This window comes from Oryctolagus cuniculus, chromosome 1 (assembly GCF_051225735.1).
Source record: "Oryctolagus cuniculus isolate XC-2025 breed Fujian yellow rabbit chromosome 1, ASM5122573v1, whole genome shotgun sequence".
NCBI lineage: Eukaryota > Metazoa > Chordata > Mammalia > Lagomorpha > Leporidae > Oryctolagus > Oryctolagus cuniculus.
The window spans coordinates 60,164,827-60,184,335 of record NC_142867.1 but is presented as its reverse complement, the minus strand read 5'-3'; the positions used below and the strand labels follow the sequence as shown (position 1 = coordinate 60,184,335).

At 39.5% G+C, this 19,509-nt stretch overlaps 1 protein-coding gene, 1 long non-coding RNA gene and 1 pseudogene across 2 annotated transcripts in view; 2 read left to right on the top strand and 1 right to left on the bottom strand.

Annotated features, from left to right (window-relative positions):
* The window catches only part of LOC103350202 (uncharacterized), a 104,009-nt gene that overhangs the window by 27,748 nt on the left and 56,752 nt on the right, over positions 1-19,509 (top strand). The window lies entirely within an intron of this gene.
* The window catches only part of LOC100357801 (interferon-induced very large GTPase 1), a 48,914-nt gene that overhangs the window by 9,066 nt on the left and 20,339 nt on the right, over positions 1-19,509 (bottom strand). The window lies entirely within an intron of this gene.
* On the top strand, positions 6,149-6,840 carry LOC149128422 (sterol carrier protein 2 pseudogene; annotated as a pseudogene).

The window sequence follows — 19,509 nt, the reverse complement described above, 5'->3', positions numbered from 1 at the left end:
CCTAATAAAGGTGTATTTAAGGAATAAAAACTTTATTCAATTCATAAGTACAACTTTAGGAATATAGTGATTCTTCTCATCATACTTTCCCCTCTACCCACACTCCCACCCCTCATCCTCTTTCCTCTCCCATTCCCAGTCCCATCTGCACTAAGATCCATTTTCAATTAACTTTATACACAGAATACCAACTCTATACTAAACGAGTTCAACAATTTTCACACACAGACACACACACACACACACACACACAAAACTATTCCTCAACAGTCGAGACAAGGGCTGTTCAAAGTCATTGCATCTCGAAGTTAATTTCCTTTCTTTTTTTTTTTTTTTAGAAACTTAATTAACTTTAAAGCAGCACCCAAGAATGATATATCTTTTGAAAGCAGTTAGACATAATTCTAACCTATGAGACATAGGAATATCCTCCACTTAATACATTAAAAGAAAATAGGTCCCTGAGGACACGTTTGATCATTAATTAAGGAAGCACCTAGGGGCCGGTGCAGTGGCGCAGCCAGTTAACGCCCTGGCCTGAAGTGCTGGCATCCCATATGAGTGCTGGTTCTAGTCCTGACTCCTTCTCTTCCGATCCAGCAGTAGAAGATGGCCCAAGTCCTTGAACCCCTGCACCCACATGGGAGATCTGGAAGAAGCTCCTGGCTCCTGGCTTTGGATTGGTGAGGCTTCGGATTGGCATAGCTCTGGCCGTTGGGGCCATCCAGGGAGTGAACCAGTGGATGGAAGACCTCTCTCTCTGTCTCTACCTCTCTATGTTAACTCTGTCTTTCAAGTAAATAAAATAAATCTTAAAAAACAAAAAAAGGAAGCACCTAAGAAAACAGCAATAGAGTTGGACACTTAGGCATAACTAAAACTTATGACATAAGAATATCATCCATGTAATACACTAAAATGAGATAAATCTTTGAGAACAAGTTTTACTGTTAATTCTCATAATACAACTTTTTGAGGACAGAGGTTCTGCATGGGAAGTTAATGCACAGTGACTCCTGTTGTTAATTTAACAATTAGCACTCTTATGTATGAGGTCAGTGATCACTGAGGCTCTTGACATGAGCTGCTTAGGCTATGGAAGCCTTTTGAAACCGCAAACTCTGTCAGTATGTATGTATGTATGTATGTATTTTAAAGACTTATTTATTTGAAAGTCAGAGTTACAGAGAGAGAGAGAGAGGAGAGGCAGAGAACGATAGAGAGGTCTTCTATCTGCTGGTTCACTCCCCAACTGGCCGCTACAGCCGGAGCTGAGCTGGTCAGAAACCAGGAGCCAGGAGCTTCCTTTGGGTCTCCCATGCAGGTACAGGGTCCAAGGACTTGGGACATCTTCTACTGCTTTCCCCAGGCCATAGAAGAGAGCTGGATCAGAAGTGGAGCAGCCAGGACTTGAACCAGCGGCCATATGGGATTTCAGCACTGTAGGTGGCGGCTTTACCTGCCACGCCACAGTGCCAGCCCCTCTGTCAGTATTTGGACGAGGCCATAAGCAAAGTGGAAGTTCTCTCTTCCCTTCAGAGAAAAGTACCTCCTGCTTTAATGACCATTTCTTTGACTGGGGTCTCACCCACTGAGGTCCTTCATGTAGGACATTTTTTACCACAATCTCATGGACTTTTCTACCACACTAGAATGCTTTAAGGGCTGATTTATGTGGTCAGAGTTATATGCATCACTTTTGTGCCTTTTCCCTCTAGGTTGATTTTTTTTTCATTGAAAGCAGAATAACAGAGTGAGAGGGAGAGGCAGAGAATAGAGAGAGTTTCCACTTGCTGGTTCACTCCAAAAGTTTGCTGGACCAGGCCAAAGCCTAGGAGCCAAGTATTCCATCTGAATCTCTCATATGGGTGACGAAAACCCTAGCACTTGTGCCATAATATCCTCCCTCTGAATTGCATTGGCAAGGAGCTGCATCAGAGGTAGTAGAGCTGGTACTCACACTGGTACTGTGATGTTGGATGCAGGCTCCTTAAGCAACAGCTTAACTCACTAGCCACAACATCTACCCCACTTCTTACACTTTCTCTTTTCTTACTTAATATTTTCTTTGTTACATGCAAAACTATTTATGTCATCTACATCTTTGTATATAGACTAAATGTTATCCGGTACCCAATATCTTATCAGTGTTATGCTTTCTCTTTAAATTTTCTTAATGACATATCCTTGGATCACAAATGAGATAGGATTTTACATGTTTCAACTTCATGCATCGTTCAGGTTTCCCTTCCTCACTCGGTTTCTGTCCTACTAAATGATACTGTGGTACTTCTAGCAATGGGTGTCCTACTCATCCCTTTTCTTCTTAAGATGAACTTAATATACTATATGTTTTTCCTTTTAAAAAAGTTTATTTTGAAGGGAGAGGCGAGGCAGAGGCAGAGGCAGAGAGAGAGAGAGAGAGAGAGAGAGAGAGAAAGAGAAAGAATCTTCCAAATGGCCAGGAGATTCATCTGGTTTTCTATATGGGTGCTCTGGCCAAAACACTTGGAACATCTTCTACTGTTTTCCCAGGAGCATTAACAGGGAGCTGGACTGAACCTGGAGCAGGCCTGACTCAAACCAGCACCCATATGGAGTTCTGGTGTTGCAGGCAGTGACTTAACCCACGGTACAACACTGGCCCCATACACTGTATCTTTTCAATTTATCCTCTTAAACCTATTTCTTATTTGTCCCTTGCCAGCGCTGCCTGATTTTGTCTTCCTCGCATCTTTATTGGATTGCTATAATAGTCAGCCCATTTATATGTCAACTCTAAAACTCATGTTGTTTGGGGCTGGTGTCATGGTGACATGGGTTAAGCCATGGCCTGTGACACCAGCATCCCATAATGGGTGCTGGTTTGTGTCCTGGCTGCTGTACTTCTGATCCAGCTTCCTACTGATGCACCTAGGAGAGCAGTGTAAGATGGCCTGTTTTTTTTTTTTTTTTTTTTGACAGGCAGAGTGGATAGTGAGTGAGAGAGACACAGAGAAAGGCCTTCCTTTTTGCCGTTGGTTCACCCTCCAATGGCTGCTACGGCCGGCGCACTGCGCTGATCTGAAGGCAGGAGCCAGGTGCTTCTCCTGGTCTCCCATGGGGTGCAGGGCCCAAGCACTTGGGCCATCCTCCACTGCCTTCCTGGGCCACAGCAGAGAGCTGGCCTGGAAGAGGGGCAACTGGGACAGAATCCAGCGCCTCGACCAGGACTAGAACCCGGTGTGCCGGCGCTGCTAGGTGGAGGATTAGCCTATTGAGCCGCGGCGCTGGCTGGGACTAAGTTCTTAGGCCTCTATACCTACCTGGGAGACCCAGATGAAATTCCTGGCTTCAGCCTCTCCCAGCCCTGGCTATTGTGGCCATTTGAGGAATGAACCAGAGGATGGAAGATCTTGCTCTCTGTTTCTCCCTCTCTCTCTCTCTCTAACTCTGCCTTTCAAATAAATAAATAAATCTTTTAAAAAACCCTCATGTTTAATTTACCTGTTGTTGTTACAATATTAAGAGGTGGTACCTTTGAAAGATAATTGGAAAAAATAGAAAGATAATTGAGGGTTTTGAAAGATGTGCCCTATTTTGCCTTTTTCCACTTTTGCCTTCCACAAGTATTGATGTAAGAAGAAGATCCTCACCAGATGTCAGCATTGTTTTCTTGGGTTTCCTAGCCTTCAAAAGTGTGGACCAACAAATTTCTGTTCAATATCAATACTTCGGCAACAGTTATTTTGTTAATAACATCACAAATTAGACTAAGGCAGAAATTGGTACCAGATAAGTGTGATGTTGCTGTAACAAATACATAAAATTATGGAAGTAACTTTTGAAGTAGGTAATGGGTAAAATGCTGGAAGAATTTGAAGCAATAGGCTAGAGGAGCACTATATTTAAAGGAATGGAGGATTAAGGACAATTATTGCTAGGGCTCAGGGAAAATCTAAAACTTCCTAGAGATTACTTAAGTGACTATGATCAGAATTTTGATAGAAATATGGAGTGTAAAGACAATTCTGATGAAGTAAAGAGCAATTCTCAAATCTTAGATGGAAATGAGGAATGAGATGTTTGAAACAGGAGAAAAGGCCATTCTTGTTAAAAGAGCCAAAGAACCTGGCTAAACTGTGTCCTTGCCTGAGGGCTTTATGAAAAGCAGAAATTAGGAGGAATAAACTAGCTTATTTTATCAGAAAAAGTCTCTAAGCAGCAAAGTGTTTCATCTTCTGCATGGCTTCTCAACTACATATAGTAAAATGTGAGAAAAGAGAATAGCTTAACGAAATTATTTATAATGAAAGGAAAAGAAGAATTTAAGGATTTGGCCATGAAAATAATAATAAAATATGTGTTTAGTAGAGAAAGTCAAAGGTGTGGTCAAGGACCATTTGATAAATAAATTAATAATGGATGGAAGGATGACATTATATATTCATCACTACAAAGAGAATGACAGAAGCATTTTAGAATCTTTGAGGTTGCCACTCCCATAACAGGCCCAGAATGCTAGGGCCTTCAGAGCAGTAAGGGTTCTAGAGTGGTACCCAAGGTGCTTATAGGAAATGAGCACCTGCTGCCCTTGCTGCATCAAGTATCAGCTCCCTGTATTCTTGTGTAGCTCTCCTTGACCACCCCACTTATGATTAATGTGGGCCTTGGTGGGCCTTTGATCACCATTCCTTAAAGTACAAACAATCAACCTTGGCGGCATCTACATGGCACTGATTATGCAGACAGATAGGGTATATGAATTGTTGATTAATGATTGCCTCCATCTAGATTACAAAGGATGCTTCCAAGGTATGTTACAAGGGCAGATCCATTGAAGAGATTCTCCACTAGGCCTAGTAGAGCCATAAGGGAAGGACTGCCCTGAGATTTGAGAAGTGAAGAACCACCAATGTACAGTGCCAGCCTGGGGGAGCTACAGGCATGAGACTCCAAAGTAGGTGAGCTGTATGGACCAACGTCAGCAATGCCAAATGGTCATGGCTGCCTGAGGTCTTGGTTTCCCATCACAGTACACCCTGATGAAGGAAATGGAGTCAGAACATTATTCTCAAACTTTAGGGTTTAGACTTACTTGGGACCTGTTTCTCCTTTCTTCTTTCTTGTTGCTCCATTTTGGAAAGAGAATGTTTATACTGCATCTGCCCCACCATTGCATTTTGGAAGTAGGTAATTGTTAGATTTTATGGATTCACAGTTGAAGAGTAATTTACTTAGAATGCATTGTTTTTTTTTTTATTTTCTGCTATATTTGATTTAGATGATTCTCTGGACTTGGACCATGTTAACATTTTATTGGGGCTATTGGGATGGAATGAATGTATTTTGTATATGAGCAGGATATAGTTTTGAGAGGACAGTGTTGAAATGCTATATGAATGTTTGTCTCCTTCATTTGTATTTGATTGCCATTTTAACAGTATTGAGAAGTTGGACTTTAGATTGTGCCATAATTAATGTCATTATAAAAGACATGATTAATGCCCATTATAAAAGTGTGAATTTGGCTGTTTTTGTGTGTGGTTTTTTTTTTTTTTTTTTTTTTTTTTTTTTTTTTTGCCTCTTTTCCCTTTCTCTTTCAGCCATGTGATAACTGAGTAAAAAGTTGCTCAGCAGGTGCTGGGAACTTCGTTTTAGATTTCTCAGCTTTGAAAGCTGTGAGCCAGTAAGAGTCTGTTCATTACAAATTACTCAGTCTCATGTATTCTGTTATAGTAACACAAATGGACTAAGATATTATCTTGTATTCATTTTCACGTTGTGATTTCCATCTTTCCCATTGTCACTGAAATTTGAATCTAGACTTTCATGGTAGACTCAGCAATTCAAACCAACATTTTCAGCTGAAGACACCTAAGATAGCTAAATAAAATTCTAAGACAAAGTCTTTAAAGCCTCAAAGAGTTTGCTGGATAGTGCAGTGTATCTTACAGAAGAGATAGATTATAATAAGCAATAATGACTTAAAAATTTCCTATATATTAGACAAAATTAGAACCTTGGCAAATACCAAGCAAGAAAAATGAAAGAAATTTACACTCAGGTATAACAGTGAAACTGGAGGAGAAGAAACAAAACAACACAAATTATTCAGAGGAAGAGAGAGTCTGCCTATAAAACGTTTACAGCAAGAGCTGACTTTTAAGCATCTCTTAGTGGAAGCCAGAAGATAGGGAACTATAATAATAAAACACTGAAGGACGTTATTGACATAAAAATTCTACATAAGGGTGACATATCCTTAAAGAATTCTGGTGGATACTTAGGCTTCAGAGGAGCTGTAGTTGTCACACTGCAAGATGGATTTTCCCGAAGCTGCCTGTTCTTTTGGAACCCATCATATTGAGTCTCCTCCAACCAGCTCTTCAGATGATGGAATTAAGGTCCATCTTGTCTATAAGGAGGTTGAGAAGAAGCTTGAAGAGGAAGGAGAACAATTTGTGAAGAAAAGTGGTGATGTTTTGCCTTCCAAGGTGAACAATGGCCCTGGGGTACAGAAGCCACCTGGGTGGTGGATGTGACTAATGGCAAAGGATCCCTGCTTCCTAATTCAGATGACAAGGCTGATTGTGCAGTCCCCATGGCTGACTCAGAACTACAGACTCAATTCTCAGTTCGCCTTATTTAAAGGCAACAAAATCACTGGTGACTTCAGTCTGACTATGAAGTTACAAAATCTTCAGCTTCCATCAGGCAAGGCTGAGCTGTGATCCCCCTTTGGATACGTCTGAAAATCTAGATGAGATATAGAAATATATATCAACGTATTTCATTCTCAGAACTGAAACTGAAACATTGGTAGTGTCTTTAAGTGTGTATGACCAATCTTTTCCTAAGCTCTAGGTAAATAGAGTGATGATATACTACTGCTTTGCTGAATTGTGAACAACTGCGTGTTACAAAGTTAATATGGTAATTATGGTTTGGGGTAAAACTGAGTTTCAGAATATAATTAGGAACAGTAAAAATCCAGAAACTATGCGAACAAAAGTGCTTAATTTGCTTGAAAAGTATATTTAAGGATTATTCTGCTGAAGATCTAATGTAAAAGGTTTTTTGGAAGAATTAGGGAATAAGCAGAATATAAATAGCTGGTCAGTAATCAATGTGTACTTAATGACCTCATTCAGTTTCTCATTTGTAATTCTTAAATTTTTTACAGGGATTTAAAAAAATTTAAATTTTATTTCATTCCAGTGGAAATGATATTCCTGAATTAAATAGAAGGAATATAATCAGAGCTTTAGAAAAAATCTGTAGCTACACAGAGGCTTGTTTTTAAAATAAAGATAATTTTTTAAAAAATTATTTATTTATTTGAAAGTCAGATTTACACAGAGAGAGAGGAGAGGCAGAGAGAAAGAGAAAGGTCTTCCATCCACTGGTTCATTCCCCAGTTGGCTGCAATAGCTGGAGCTGTGCTGATCCGGAGCCAGGGGCCAGGAGATTGTTCCAGGTCTCCCATGGAGCTGCAGGGCCCAAGGACTTGGGCCACCTTCTACTGCTTTCCCAGGCCTTACCAGACAACTGGATCTGAAGTGGAGCAGCTGGGATAGGAATCGGCACCCATATGAGATACCAGCACTGTAGGTGGTGGCTTTACCCGCTACCCCACAGTGCTGGTCCCATAAGGGAAAAATAATTTAAAAATGGATTTCCTTGTTAAAAAAATCAGTGTATTAGAGTCATAAATGATGTTGTTAAAAGTAAGTGAACAAATGAAGTTTGTTTTGAGATGCACAGTTCTCAAATTATTTGACAAATTTATAGAACTCTCAGGATTTGACATTGAGTGCCGTTTCAAGTACCAGTTGCTCTACTTCTGATCCAGATCCCTGTACCTGGGAAAGCAATGGAAGATAGTCCAAGTGCATGGGAAACTAGATGGAGTTTCTGGTTCCTGGCTTTGGTCTGGCCCAGCCCTGGCTGTTGTAGCCATTTGGGGGAATGAACCATGGATAGAGAATACCTCTACCTTGCTCCCTCACTTTCCCCCTCTCCCTCTCCATCTCTCCTCTACCTCTACCTAGTTAGAATTACTACTTCTAATTAAAATAATAAGAGTGTACAACTGACAAAATAATAGGGAAAAATTAAATAAAATGCTTGGTTATGACTTTCTCTGTCTTAGTCTGTGTGTCTATAACAAAATCCTGCAGACTGGATGAGTTATAAATAGTAGAAATTCATTTCTTACACTCTGCAGGCTGGGACATCCAAGATAATGGTGCTAGCAGGTTCAGTGTCTTATGAGGGCCAGGTCTTTGCTGGCACCTTGTTTGTGTCCTTACATAACAGAAGGTGGCTGGGCAAAGATCAAAAAAGGATCTAGCATGTTCTCTCTGCCCTTTTATAAGTCATTGAAGTGTTCATGAGGATGACATCCTCTTAATTACTTTCCAAAAGGTTACATGTAGGCCCAGCATTGTAGAATAGCAGCAACCCCAGCATCCCATATGGGCCCTGGTTTGAGTCCCAGCTCTCCACTTTCAATCCAGCCCCCTGCTGATGCTCCTGGGAAAGCAGTGGAAGATGGCCCAAGTAGTTGGGCCCCTGCATACCTTTGGGAGACCTGGAGGAAGCTCCTGACTTCTGGTTTTGGCCTGGCCCAGCCCTAGCTATTGCAGCCCTTTTGGGGAATGAACTAACAGATGGAAGATCTCTGTCTCTCTTTCTCTCTTTGTTTAACTCTGCCTTTCAAATATATAAAATAAAAAAGCTTACATGTATTCATACCGTTATAATAGGAATTAGGTTTTATTTTTTACAAAAGATTAATTTATTTGAAAGGCAGAGAGAGAGAGAGAGAGAAAGGGAGAGAAATATCTTCAACTGCTGGTTCATTCCTAAAACACCCACAGCAGTTAGTGATGGGCCAGGCCAATGCCAATAACCATTAACTCTCCAGATCACCCATGTTGGGGGCAGGACTTTCAGTGCTTTAGCCATGGTCTGTCACGTCCCAGGGTGCATATTAGCAGGAATCCAGAAATGGAAGCAGAGGCAGGATTCAAACCGAGGCACTCTCAATATGTGTTATAGTCATAACAAGTAGCAGCTTAACCACTGTACTATAATATCTTGCCCCCCTTTTTGGGGGTCATAAAGTTTTGATATAAGTTTTGGGGGGCATTTAGTGTGTAACAGTGGTGTATCAAAATTTATGGGACACAATGAAAACAGTGGCTAGAAGGAAGCTTACAGCATGAAATGCATGTGTTAGAAAAGAAGAAAGATCTGAAATGAGTGACATAGCATTTATCTTAAAATGAGGAGAAATTAAACCCAAAGAATCAGCATGAAAGATAAAAAGTAAATGCCAGAACCACTAACAATGAAAATGAAATCAATAGAGAAAATCAATATTGCATAGATCTAAGACTTTAAAAAGATTAATATGTATAACATAGTTCAACAGAAGCAAAGACACAAATTATCAATACCAGAAATGATAGTAAGACCATCAGTACTGATCATATAGATATCAAAAAGATAGTGAAGGCACATTGTGAACATCTGTATATTCACAGATTTGATAACCTAGATGAAATAGTCCACTTTCTTGAAAGATACAGTTTTACACAAGAAGAAATAGAAAATCTGAATAAGCCTTTGGATATTAAAGACGTTGAACCAAAAAAGAATAATCTTTCAAAACAGGAAGCACCATGACCAGTTTGGGTCACTGATAATTTGTGGCAATCTTTTTTAAAAATATTTATTTACTTATTTGTATTTGAAAGGCAGACAAAAGAGTGAGGGAGGGAGGGAAGGAAATAGGGAGGGAGAGAGAGAGAGAGAATGAGATTTTACATCTGCTGGTTTACTTCCCAAATGGCTACAACAACTAAAGCTGGATCATGCTGAGAACCCGGAGCTTGGAGCTTCTTCCGGGTCTCCCGCATGGGTTCAGAAGGCAAGGGACTTGGGCCAACTTCCGCTGCTTCCTCAGGTACATTGGCAGGGAGCTGGATTGGAAGTGCAGCAACTTGGACTCAAGCAGGCATCCATAAGGAATACTGGAGCTGCAGGCAACAACTTATTAAGCCACTATGCCACAATGTCAGCCCCAAATTATGCCAATCATTGAAGAATAAATTATACAAATCCCCTGTGCTCTATATAAAAGCATAGGGACTACTTTCTGACTAATTTCGAGAAGCCAGAATTACCTTATTGTCAAAACCAGACAAAGACATTATGAAAAAAATTTAAACCAATATATATGGCATGAACAAAATATTAGCAAATTAAGTCAGATAATAAATAAAAGGATTATATACTATTATCAAATATTTATCTCAAGTATGCAAAAAGTGTGTCAAAATTAAAAATCAATGTAATATATCAACAGACTAAAGAAGAAAACATTATGATTACCCATAAATACAGAAAAAGAATTTTATAGAGTCTAGCATCTAATCATGGTAAAACTCTCAGCAAACTTGCAAAGTAGGGTAAAATTCTTCAACCTCTTAAAGGCAGAGATTGACCAAGTGAAAAAAATGTAGAATGCAACTGTATGCAGTCTGTAAGAGAATAATTTAGATCTAAAAGTACAAATAAATAAAAAGTAAAAGGATGGGGAAGGCATTGGGTCTAGCAGTTAATACAATGCTTAAGATGCCTGCATTTTTCTTTGGAGTATCTGGGTTCAATAACCAGCTCCAACTCCAGACTTCAGCTTCTTGCTCAAGCATACCCTTAGAGGCAATGGTGATGGCTCAAATAATTGTGTTCCTGCCATTCATATGGGAAACCTGGATTGAGTTCCTGACTCTTCACTTTTCCACAACCCAACCTCATCTCTCCTCCTACCCCATCTCTTAAACAAATAAGTAAATTTTAAAAAATGAAAGTTTGGAAGAAGATGTTTGAGACAAATAATAACCAGATGAGAACTTGGTTGTCTATTCTAATATCAGATGAAACAGACTTCAAGTCAAAAAATTTTATATGAGATAAATATATTAAATATTGACCACATTGTGAATGCATCAAGAAGATATAATAACTATAGGGGTAGTGTTTTTCCTGGCCATTAAGTCATTGGTTGGGATGCATGCATCCCAAATCAGATTATTTGGGTTTAATTCCAAGCTCTGGCCCTTGGTTCCAGATCCCTGCTAATGAAGACCCTAGGAAGCAGCAGGTAGTGGTTCAAGTAGTTGCATTTATGCGCCTATGTGGGAGACATGGATTGAGTTTCTAGCTCTCAGCTTTGGCCTCTGGTCTTTGTAGGCCTTTGAGGGAATAAACCAGTGAATGGCAGCTCTGTTTCTGTTTTTGTTTCTGTCTGTCTCTCTCAATGTATCTCTGCCTCTCCAGTATACAAGTAAAAGATTTAAGTACTGAGTTCTAAAATGTATGAAGCAAAAATTGAGAGAATTGAAGTGAGTAACAGAGAGTTCTACAATAATAGTGAGATTTTAATACCTCATTCAGACAGGGGGCGGAGCCAAGATGGCGGAATAGTGAGGGCGCGCACCGATAGTCCGGGAAAATTTAGTTTAATAAAAGGGGAGTTACGGTAGCTGCAGAAAATAGAACCAAAAAATTGCAGGGGAAACCCTTCTGGATGGAACAGGCATGAATTGGAGGACCTACTGGGAGAACAAGGTCGCCCACCGCGCGGAAGCCAAGTCGCGGGACCGAGCCGCAGAAGCCCCAGGGTCTACGCGACAGTGCTCCAAGGGGAGTGCATGCCACACAGACAACAGCGGGGAGACTTGGGACGCTCAGGGCTCCGAGTCCACACATCGGCGCTGGAAGGGGAGGTGAGCTCAATAACCCGAGACATTGGTGGGGAAACGGGGGTCAGATTCTAGAGGGGGGCCGGAAAGTGCAGCAAACTCACTACCAGAAAGAAGGGAAAAAAAAAGCTTCGGGGTTTCTCTTCCCCCTAACCTTGCAAAGGTTACAAGGCTGCAACCCTTGAAGAATACCCAAGAGACAAAGAGCAGGCCTCCTCTTTGGATTTACATATCAATGGGGGAGAGTTAAGGAACTGAGTCACTACAATTCAGTAGCCTAGGCAACCCAGTGGGAGTCCAGAGGAGCCAAAGACTGGAAGCTAAATACCATCAATGCTGCACAGCCCTGCCCTGCAGTGTTACTTACCCCCTGAATAAATAAAATAAATAAATAAATAAATAAAAAGAGATTTACCACACATAACCTGAGGGTGTCACCTTTGCACACCCTTAACCAGGAAGAACCAGGCAGAGCTCTCAGGCCGCACCCATCTCAAGCCTCCAAGGCTCCTCCAACAGCAGGCAGTCCACTTAACACGGACACAGTATAAAAAAAAAAAAAAAAAGAAAAAAAAAAACGCACAGTGACGCAAGAAGAATTAACTATGCCGAGTAACAAACACAGAAATAGAGGGAGCAAGATCAACGATGACACTATGATGCCTCCAAATAAGCAAAACACCCCAAGCCAAGAGTATGAAGATGATGAGATAGAAGAAATGCAAGATACGGATTTCAAAAAATTTATGATAAGAACATTTAGAAGTTTTCAAAAGCAAATCCTTGAACTACAGAAATCCTTAATGGACAAGATTGAAAATCTCTCTCGTGAAAATGAAATTTTAAGGAAGAGTCAAAATGAAACTCAGAAACTAGTAGAACAGGAAAGTGTAATAGTCAAGAGAAATCAAAATGAAATGAAGAGCTCAATAGATCAAATGACAAACACATTAGAAAGCCTTAAAAACAGAATGGGTGAAGCAGAAGAGAGAATATCGGACTTAGAAGATAGAGCACAGGAAAACATACAGTCAAACCAAAGAAAAGAAGAGGAAATTAGAAACCTAAAAAATATTGTTGGGAATCTACAGGATACTATTAAAAAAACCAACATTCGAGTTCTAGGAGTTCCTGAAGGCATGGAGAGAGAGAAAGGATTGGAAGGCCTTTTTAGTGAGATACTAGCAGAGAACTTTCCAGGTTTGGAGAAGGACAGAGATATCCTAGTACAGGAAGCTCATAGAACCCCCAATAAACATGACCAAAAGAGATCCTCACCACGACACGTGGTAATTAAACTTACCACAGTGAAACATAAAGAAAAGATCCTAAAATGTGCAAGAGAGAAACGTCAGATTACTCTCAGAGGATCTCCAATCAGACTCACAGCTGACTTCTCATCAGAAACCCTACAAGCCAGGAGGGAATGGCGAGACATAGCACAGGTGCTAAGAGAGAAAAATTGCCAGCCCAGAATATTATATCCTGCCAAGCTCTCATTTGTGAATGAAGGTGAAATAAAGACCTTTCATAGCAAACAGAAATTGAAGGACTTTGTGGCCACTCGTCCGGCCCTGCAAAAGATACTTAAAGATGTGCTACACTCAGAAACACAGAAACACGGCCATCAATATGAAAGAAGGGAAAGCAAGAAAACCTACCAGTAAAAGAGCATGGGAAGCTCAAGCATATACTAGAAAATATTTCCGGGAAAATGGCAGGGCAAAGTTACTACGTATCAATTGTCACATTGAACATTAATGGTCTGAATTCTTCAGTTAAAAGACACCGTTTGGCTGACTGGCTCACAGAACACAACCCAACTATTTGTTGCCTACAAGAAACACATCTCTCTAACAGAGATGCATGCAGACTGAAAGTGAAAGGTTGGAAAAAGATATTCCATGCCAACAGAAACCAAAAAAAAGCAGGTGTAGCCATATTAATATCAGACAAAATAAACTTTAATACAAAAACTGTTAAGAGAGACAAAGAGGGACACTATATAATGATTAAGGGTTCAATTCAACAGGAAGATGTAACTATTATAAATGTATATGCACCTAATTACAGGGCACCGGTCTATTTAAAAGATATGTTAAGGGACTTAAAGGGAGATTTAGATTCCAATACAATAGTACTGGGGGACTTCAATACTCCACTCTCAGAAATAGACAGATCATCCGGACAGAAGATCAACAAGGAAACAGCAGATTTAATTGACACTATTGCCCAAATGGATCTAACAGATATCTACAGAATTTTCAACCCTACATCTACAGACTTCACATTCTTCTCAGCAGCGCATGGAACCTTCTCTAGGATTGATCACATACTAGGCCATAAAGCAAGTCTCAGCAAATTTAAAAGAATTAGAATCATACCATGCAGCTTCTCAGACCACAGCGGGATGAAGCTGGAAATTAGCAACTCAGGAAACCCCAGAAAGTATGCAAACACATGGAGACTGAACAACATGCTCCTGAATGAACACTGGGTCATTCAAGAAATCAAAAGAGAAATCAAAAACTTTCTGGAAGTAAATGAAGACAACAACACAACATATCAAAACTTATGGGATACAGCAAAAGCAGTATTGAGAGGCAAATTTATAGCAATAGGTGCCTATAGCAAGAAATTGGAAAGATACCAAATAAATGAGCTTTCAGCGCACCTCAAGGACCTAGAAAAACTGCAGCAAACCAAACCCAAATCTAGTAGGAGAAGAGAAATAATTAAAACCAGAGAAGAAATTAACAGGATTGAATCCAAAAAAACATTACAAAAAATCAGCCAAGCGAGAAGCTGGTTTTTTGAAAAAATAAACAAAATTGACACCCCATTGGCCCAACTAACTAAAAAAAGAAGAGAAAAGACCCAAATCAATAAAATCAGAGATGAAAAAGCAAATGTAACAACGGACACCACAGAAATAAAAAGAATCATCAGAAATTACTACAAGGACCTGTATGCCAGCAAACAGGAAAACCTATCAGAAATGGATAGATTCCTGGACACATGCAACCTACCTAAATTGAACCAGGAAGACATCGAAAACCTAAACAGACCCATAACTGAGACAGAAATTGAAACAGTAATAAAGGCCCTCCCAACAAAGAAAAGCCCAGGACCAGATGGATTCACTGCTGAATTCTACCAGACATTTAAAGAAGAACTAATCCCATTTCTTCTCAAACTATTCAGAACAATCGAAGAAGAGGGAATCCTCCCAAATTCTTTCTATGAAGCCAGCATCACCTTAATCCCTAAGCCAGAGAAAGATGCAGCACTGAAAGAAAATTACAGACCAATATCCCTGATGAACATAGATGCAAAAATCCTCAATAAAATTCTGGCCAATAGAATACAACAACACATCAGGAAAATCATCCACCCAGACCAAGTGGGATTCATCCCTGGTATGCAGGGATGGTTCAACATTCGCAAATCAATCAATGTGATTCACCACATTAACAGACTGCAGAAGAAAAACCATATGGTTATCTCAATTGATGCAGAGAAAGCATTTGATAAAATTCAACACCCTTTCATGATGAAAACTCTAAGCAAATTGGGTATAGAAGGAACATTCCTCAATATAATCAAAGCAATCTATGAAAAACCCACAGCCAACATCCTATTGAATGGGGAAAAGTTGGAAGCATTTCCACTGAGATCTGGTACCAGACAGGGATGCCCACTCTCACCACTGCTATTTAACATAGTTCTGGAAGTTTTAGCCAGAGCCATCAGACAAGAAAAAGAAATCAAAGGAATACAAATCAAGAAGGAAGAAGTCAAACTATCCCTCTTTGCAGACGATATGATTCTGTACTTAGAGGATCCAAAGAACTCTACTAAGAGACTATTGGAACTCATAGAGGAGTTTGGCAAAGTGGCAGGATATAAAATCAATGCACAAAAATCAACAGCCTTTGTATACACAAGCAATGCCATGACTGAGAAAGAACTGCTAAGATCAATCCCATTCACAATAGCTACAAAAACAATAAAATACCTTGGAACAAACTTAACCAAGGACGTTAAAGATCTCTACGATGAAAATTACAAAACCTTAAAGAAAGAAATAGAAGAGGATACCAAAAAATGGAAAAATCTTCCATGCTCATGGATTGGAAGAATCAACATCATCAAAATGTCCATTCTCCCAAAAGCAATTTATAGATTCAATGCAATCCCAATCAAGATACCAAAGACATTCTTCGCAGATCTAGAAAAAATGATGCTGAAATTCATATGGAGGCACAAGAGACCTCGAATAGCTAAAGCAATCTTGTACAACAAAAACAAAGCCGGAGGCATCACAATACCAGACTTCAGGACATACTACAGGGCAGTTGTAATCAAAACAGCATGGTACTGGTACAGAAACAGATGGATAGACCAATGGAACAGAATTGAAACACCAGAAATCAATCCAAACATCTACAGCCAACTTATATTTGATCAAGGATCTAAAACTAATTCCTGGAGCAAGGACAGTCTATTCAATAAATGGTGCTGGGAAAACTGGATTTCCACGTGCAGAAGCATGAAGCAAGACCCCTACCTTACACCTTACACAAAAATCCACTCAACGTGGATTAAAGACCTAAATCTACGTCCTGACACCATTAAGTTATTAGAGAACATTGGAGAAACCCTTCAAGACATTGGCACAGGCAAAGAATTTCTGGAAAAGACCCGGGAGGCACAGACAGTCAAAGCAAAAATCAACTATTGGGATTGCATCAAATTGAGAAGTTTCTGTACTGCAAAAGAAACAGGAGAGTGAAGAGACAACCGACAGAATGGGAAAAAATATTTGCAAACTATGCAACAGATAAAGGGTTAATAACCAGAATCTACAAAGAGATCAAGAAACTCCACAAAAACAAAACCAACAACCCACTTAAGAGATGGGCCAAGGACTTCAATAGACATTTTTCAAAGAGGAAATCCAAATGGCCAACAGGCACATGAAAAAATGTTCAAGGTCACTAGCAATCAGGGAAATGCAAATCAAAAGCACAATGAGGTTTCACCTCACCCCGGTTAGAATGGCTCACATACAGAAATCTACCAACAACAGATGCTGGCGAGGATGTGGGGAAAAAGGGACACTAACCCACTGTTGGTGGGAATGCAAACTGGTCAAGCCACTATGGAAATCAGTCTGGAGATTCCTCAGAAACCTGAATATAACCCTACCGTTCGACCCAGCCATCCCACTCCTTGGAATTTACCCAAAGGAGTTTAAATTGATAAAGAAAAAAGCGGTCTGCACCCTAATGTTTATTGCAACACAATTCACAATAGCCAAGACCTGGAACCAACCTAAATGCCCATCAACGGTAGACTGGATAAAGAAATTATGGGATATGTATTCTTTAGAATACTATACCGCAGTAAGAAACAACAAAATCCAGTCATTTGCAACAAAATGGAGGAATCTGGAACACATCATGCTGAGTGAATTAAGCCAGTCCCAAAGGGACAAATACCATATGTTCTCCCTGATCGGTGACAACTGACTGAACACCAAAAAGGAAACCTCCTGAAGTGAAATGGACACTATGGGAAATGGTGACTTGATCAGCATAGCCCTGACTGCTAATGGACAACTTAATATATTATCCCTCATAGTATTTTTTTTTGTCTGTTCTACTTAATATGACTGGTTTAATTCTGTAATTAATACACAGTTATTCTTAAGTGTTGAAAATTAACTGAAATGTGATCCCTGTTAAACATAAAAGTGGGAATAAGAGAGGGAAGAGATGTATAATTTGGGGCATGTTCGGGCTGACTTGCCCCAATTGGTAGAGTTGGAAACACACCAGGGGATTCCAATTCAATCCCATCAAGGTGGCATGTGCCAATGCCATCTCACTATTCCAAGTGATCAATTTCAGTTCACAATTGATCATAATGAAAGGACTAAGAGTCAAAGGGAGCACATAAACAAGTCTAGTATCTGCTAACACTAACCGATAGAATAAATAAAGGGGAGAGTGATCCAACATGGGAAGTGAGATACTCAGCAGACTCATAGAATGGCGGATGTCCTAAATCGCACTCCGGCCTCAGAATCAGCCCTAAAGGCACTCGGATCTGGCTGAAAAGCCCATGAGAGTATTTCAGGCATGGAAAGCCAAGGCACTCTGGCAAAAAGATCTCTGTGAGTGAGATCCCAGTGGAAAGAACAGGTCTTCAAAGAGGGAGGTGCCTTTCTCTGAAGGGAGGAGAGAACCTCCACTTTGACTATGACCTTGTCTAAACAAGATAAGAGTCGGAGAACTCAAGGGGCTTCCATAGCCTTGGAAACTCATGACTGGTGCATAGGGAGATTATTGATGCCATAAACAGGAGTGTCAATTTGTAAAGTCAACAACAGGAGTCACTGTGCACTTACTCCTCATGTAGGATCTCTGTCCTTAATGTGCTGTACACTGAGGCTTAATGCTATAACGAGTACTCAAACAGTATATTTCACTTTGTGTTTCTATGGGGGTGCAAACGATTGAAATCTTTACTTAATGTACACTAAACTGATCTTCTGTAAAAAAAAAAAAAAAAAGAAATTATCAATTCCCAACTTGACTCTCACTGGGATTAAACATGACAATAGGTCTGATCTGATTTCATCATGATTTAAAAAAAAAAATCATCTATTATTTTTCACTTTATGTTTCTGTGTGGGAACAAGCTGTTGAAATCCTTACTTAATGTATACTAAGCTGATCTTCTGTATATTAAGATAATCGAAAATGAATCTTGATGTGAATGGAAGGGGAGAGGGAGTGGGAAAGGGGAGGGTTGTGGGTGGGAGGGACGGTAGGGGGGGGAAAGCCATTGTAACACATGAGTCGTACTTTGGAAATTTATATTCATTAAATAAAAGATTAAAAAAAAATACCTCATTCAATAGTGAATACAACAGCCAGATAGATGATAATTAAGGAAATGGAGGAATTTGATAACATTATAAACAGAATGGATCTGAAAGACCATAGAGCACACTCCATTTAGTGACACTGGAATACCTATTTTTCTTTAGGATGTATGGAACATTCTGTAGGAAAGGCCACATTGTAAGCCATAAAAGAAATCTCAGAATATTTTAAAGGACTGAAATAATAGATACTATCTTTGACTACAATAGAATGAAACTAGAACTCAGTAGCAAAAGGCAAACTGGGTTATTCACAAAAATGGAAATTAAAAACATACTTTTACACTAATATTTCAGAGTGGAAATCACAAAGGAAATGAGAAAACAGATTGAGAGGAATGAAAAGGAAAACATAAGGTGCCAAAATTTATGAAATGCACTGGAATTAGTGCAGATGGAAATTTATGCTACAAATTCCTAGATTAAAAATAAATTTAACAATCCATAACTTACTTTTACATTTTAAGGAACTGGAAGAAAACCAGCAAAGTGAATTTGAAGACTGTAGAAGTCAGGAAATAATAGATGCTAAGGAGAAGATAAATAAAATATAGAATAGAAAAACCATAGAGTAAACCAACATGATCAGAAATTTTGTTTATGAAAAGGACAACAAAACTGACAAAATTCAGGAGACTCAAATTACGAAAATCAGATATGAAAGTGTGGACATTATTATTGACCTTAAGGTCAAAAACACAAAAATGTCCTAGAAGAATACTATGAAAATAGGAAGTCCAACAAATTAGATAAACTAAATTAAAGAGAAAATTTCCAGAAGCACCACAGTATAAAAAT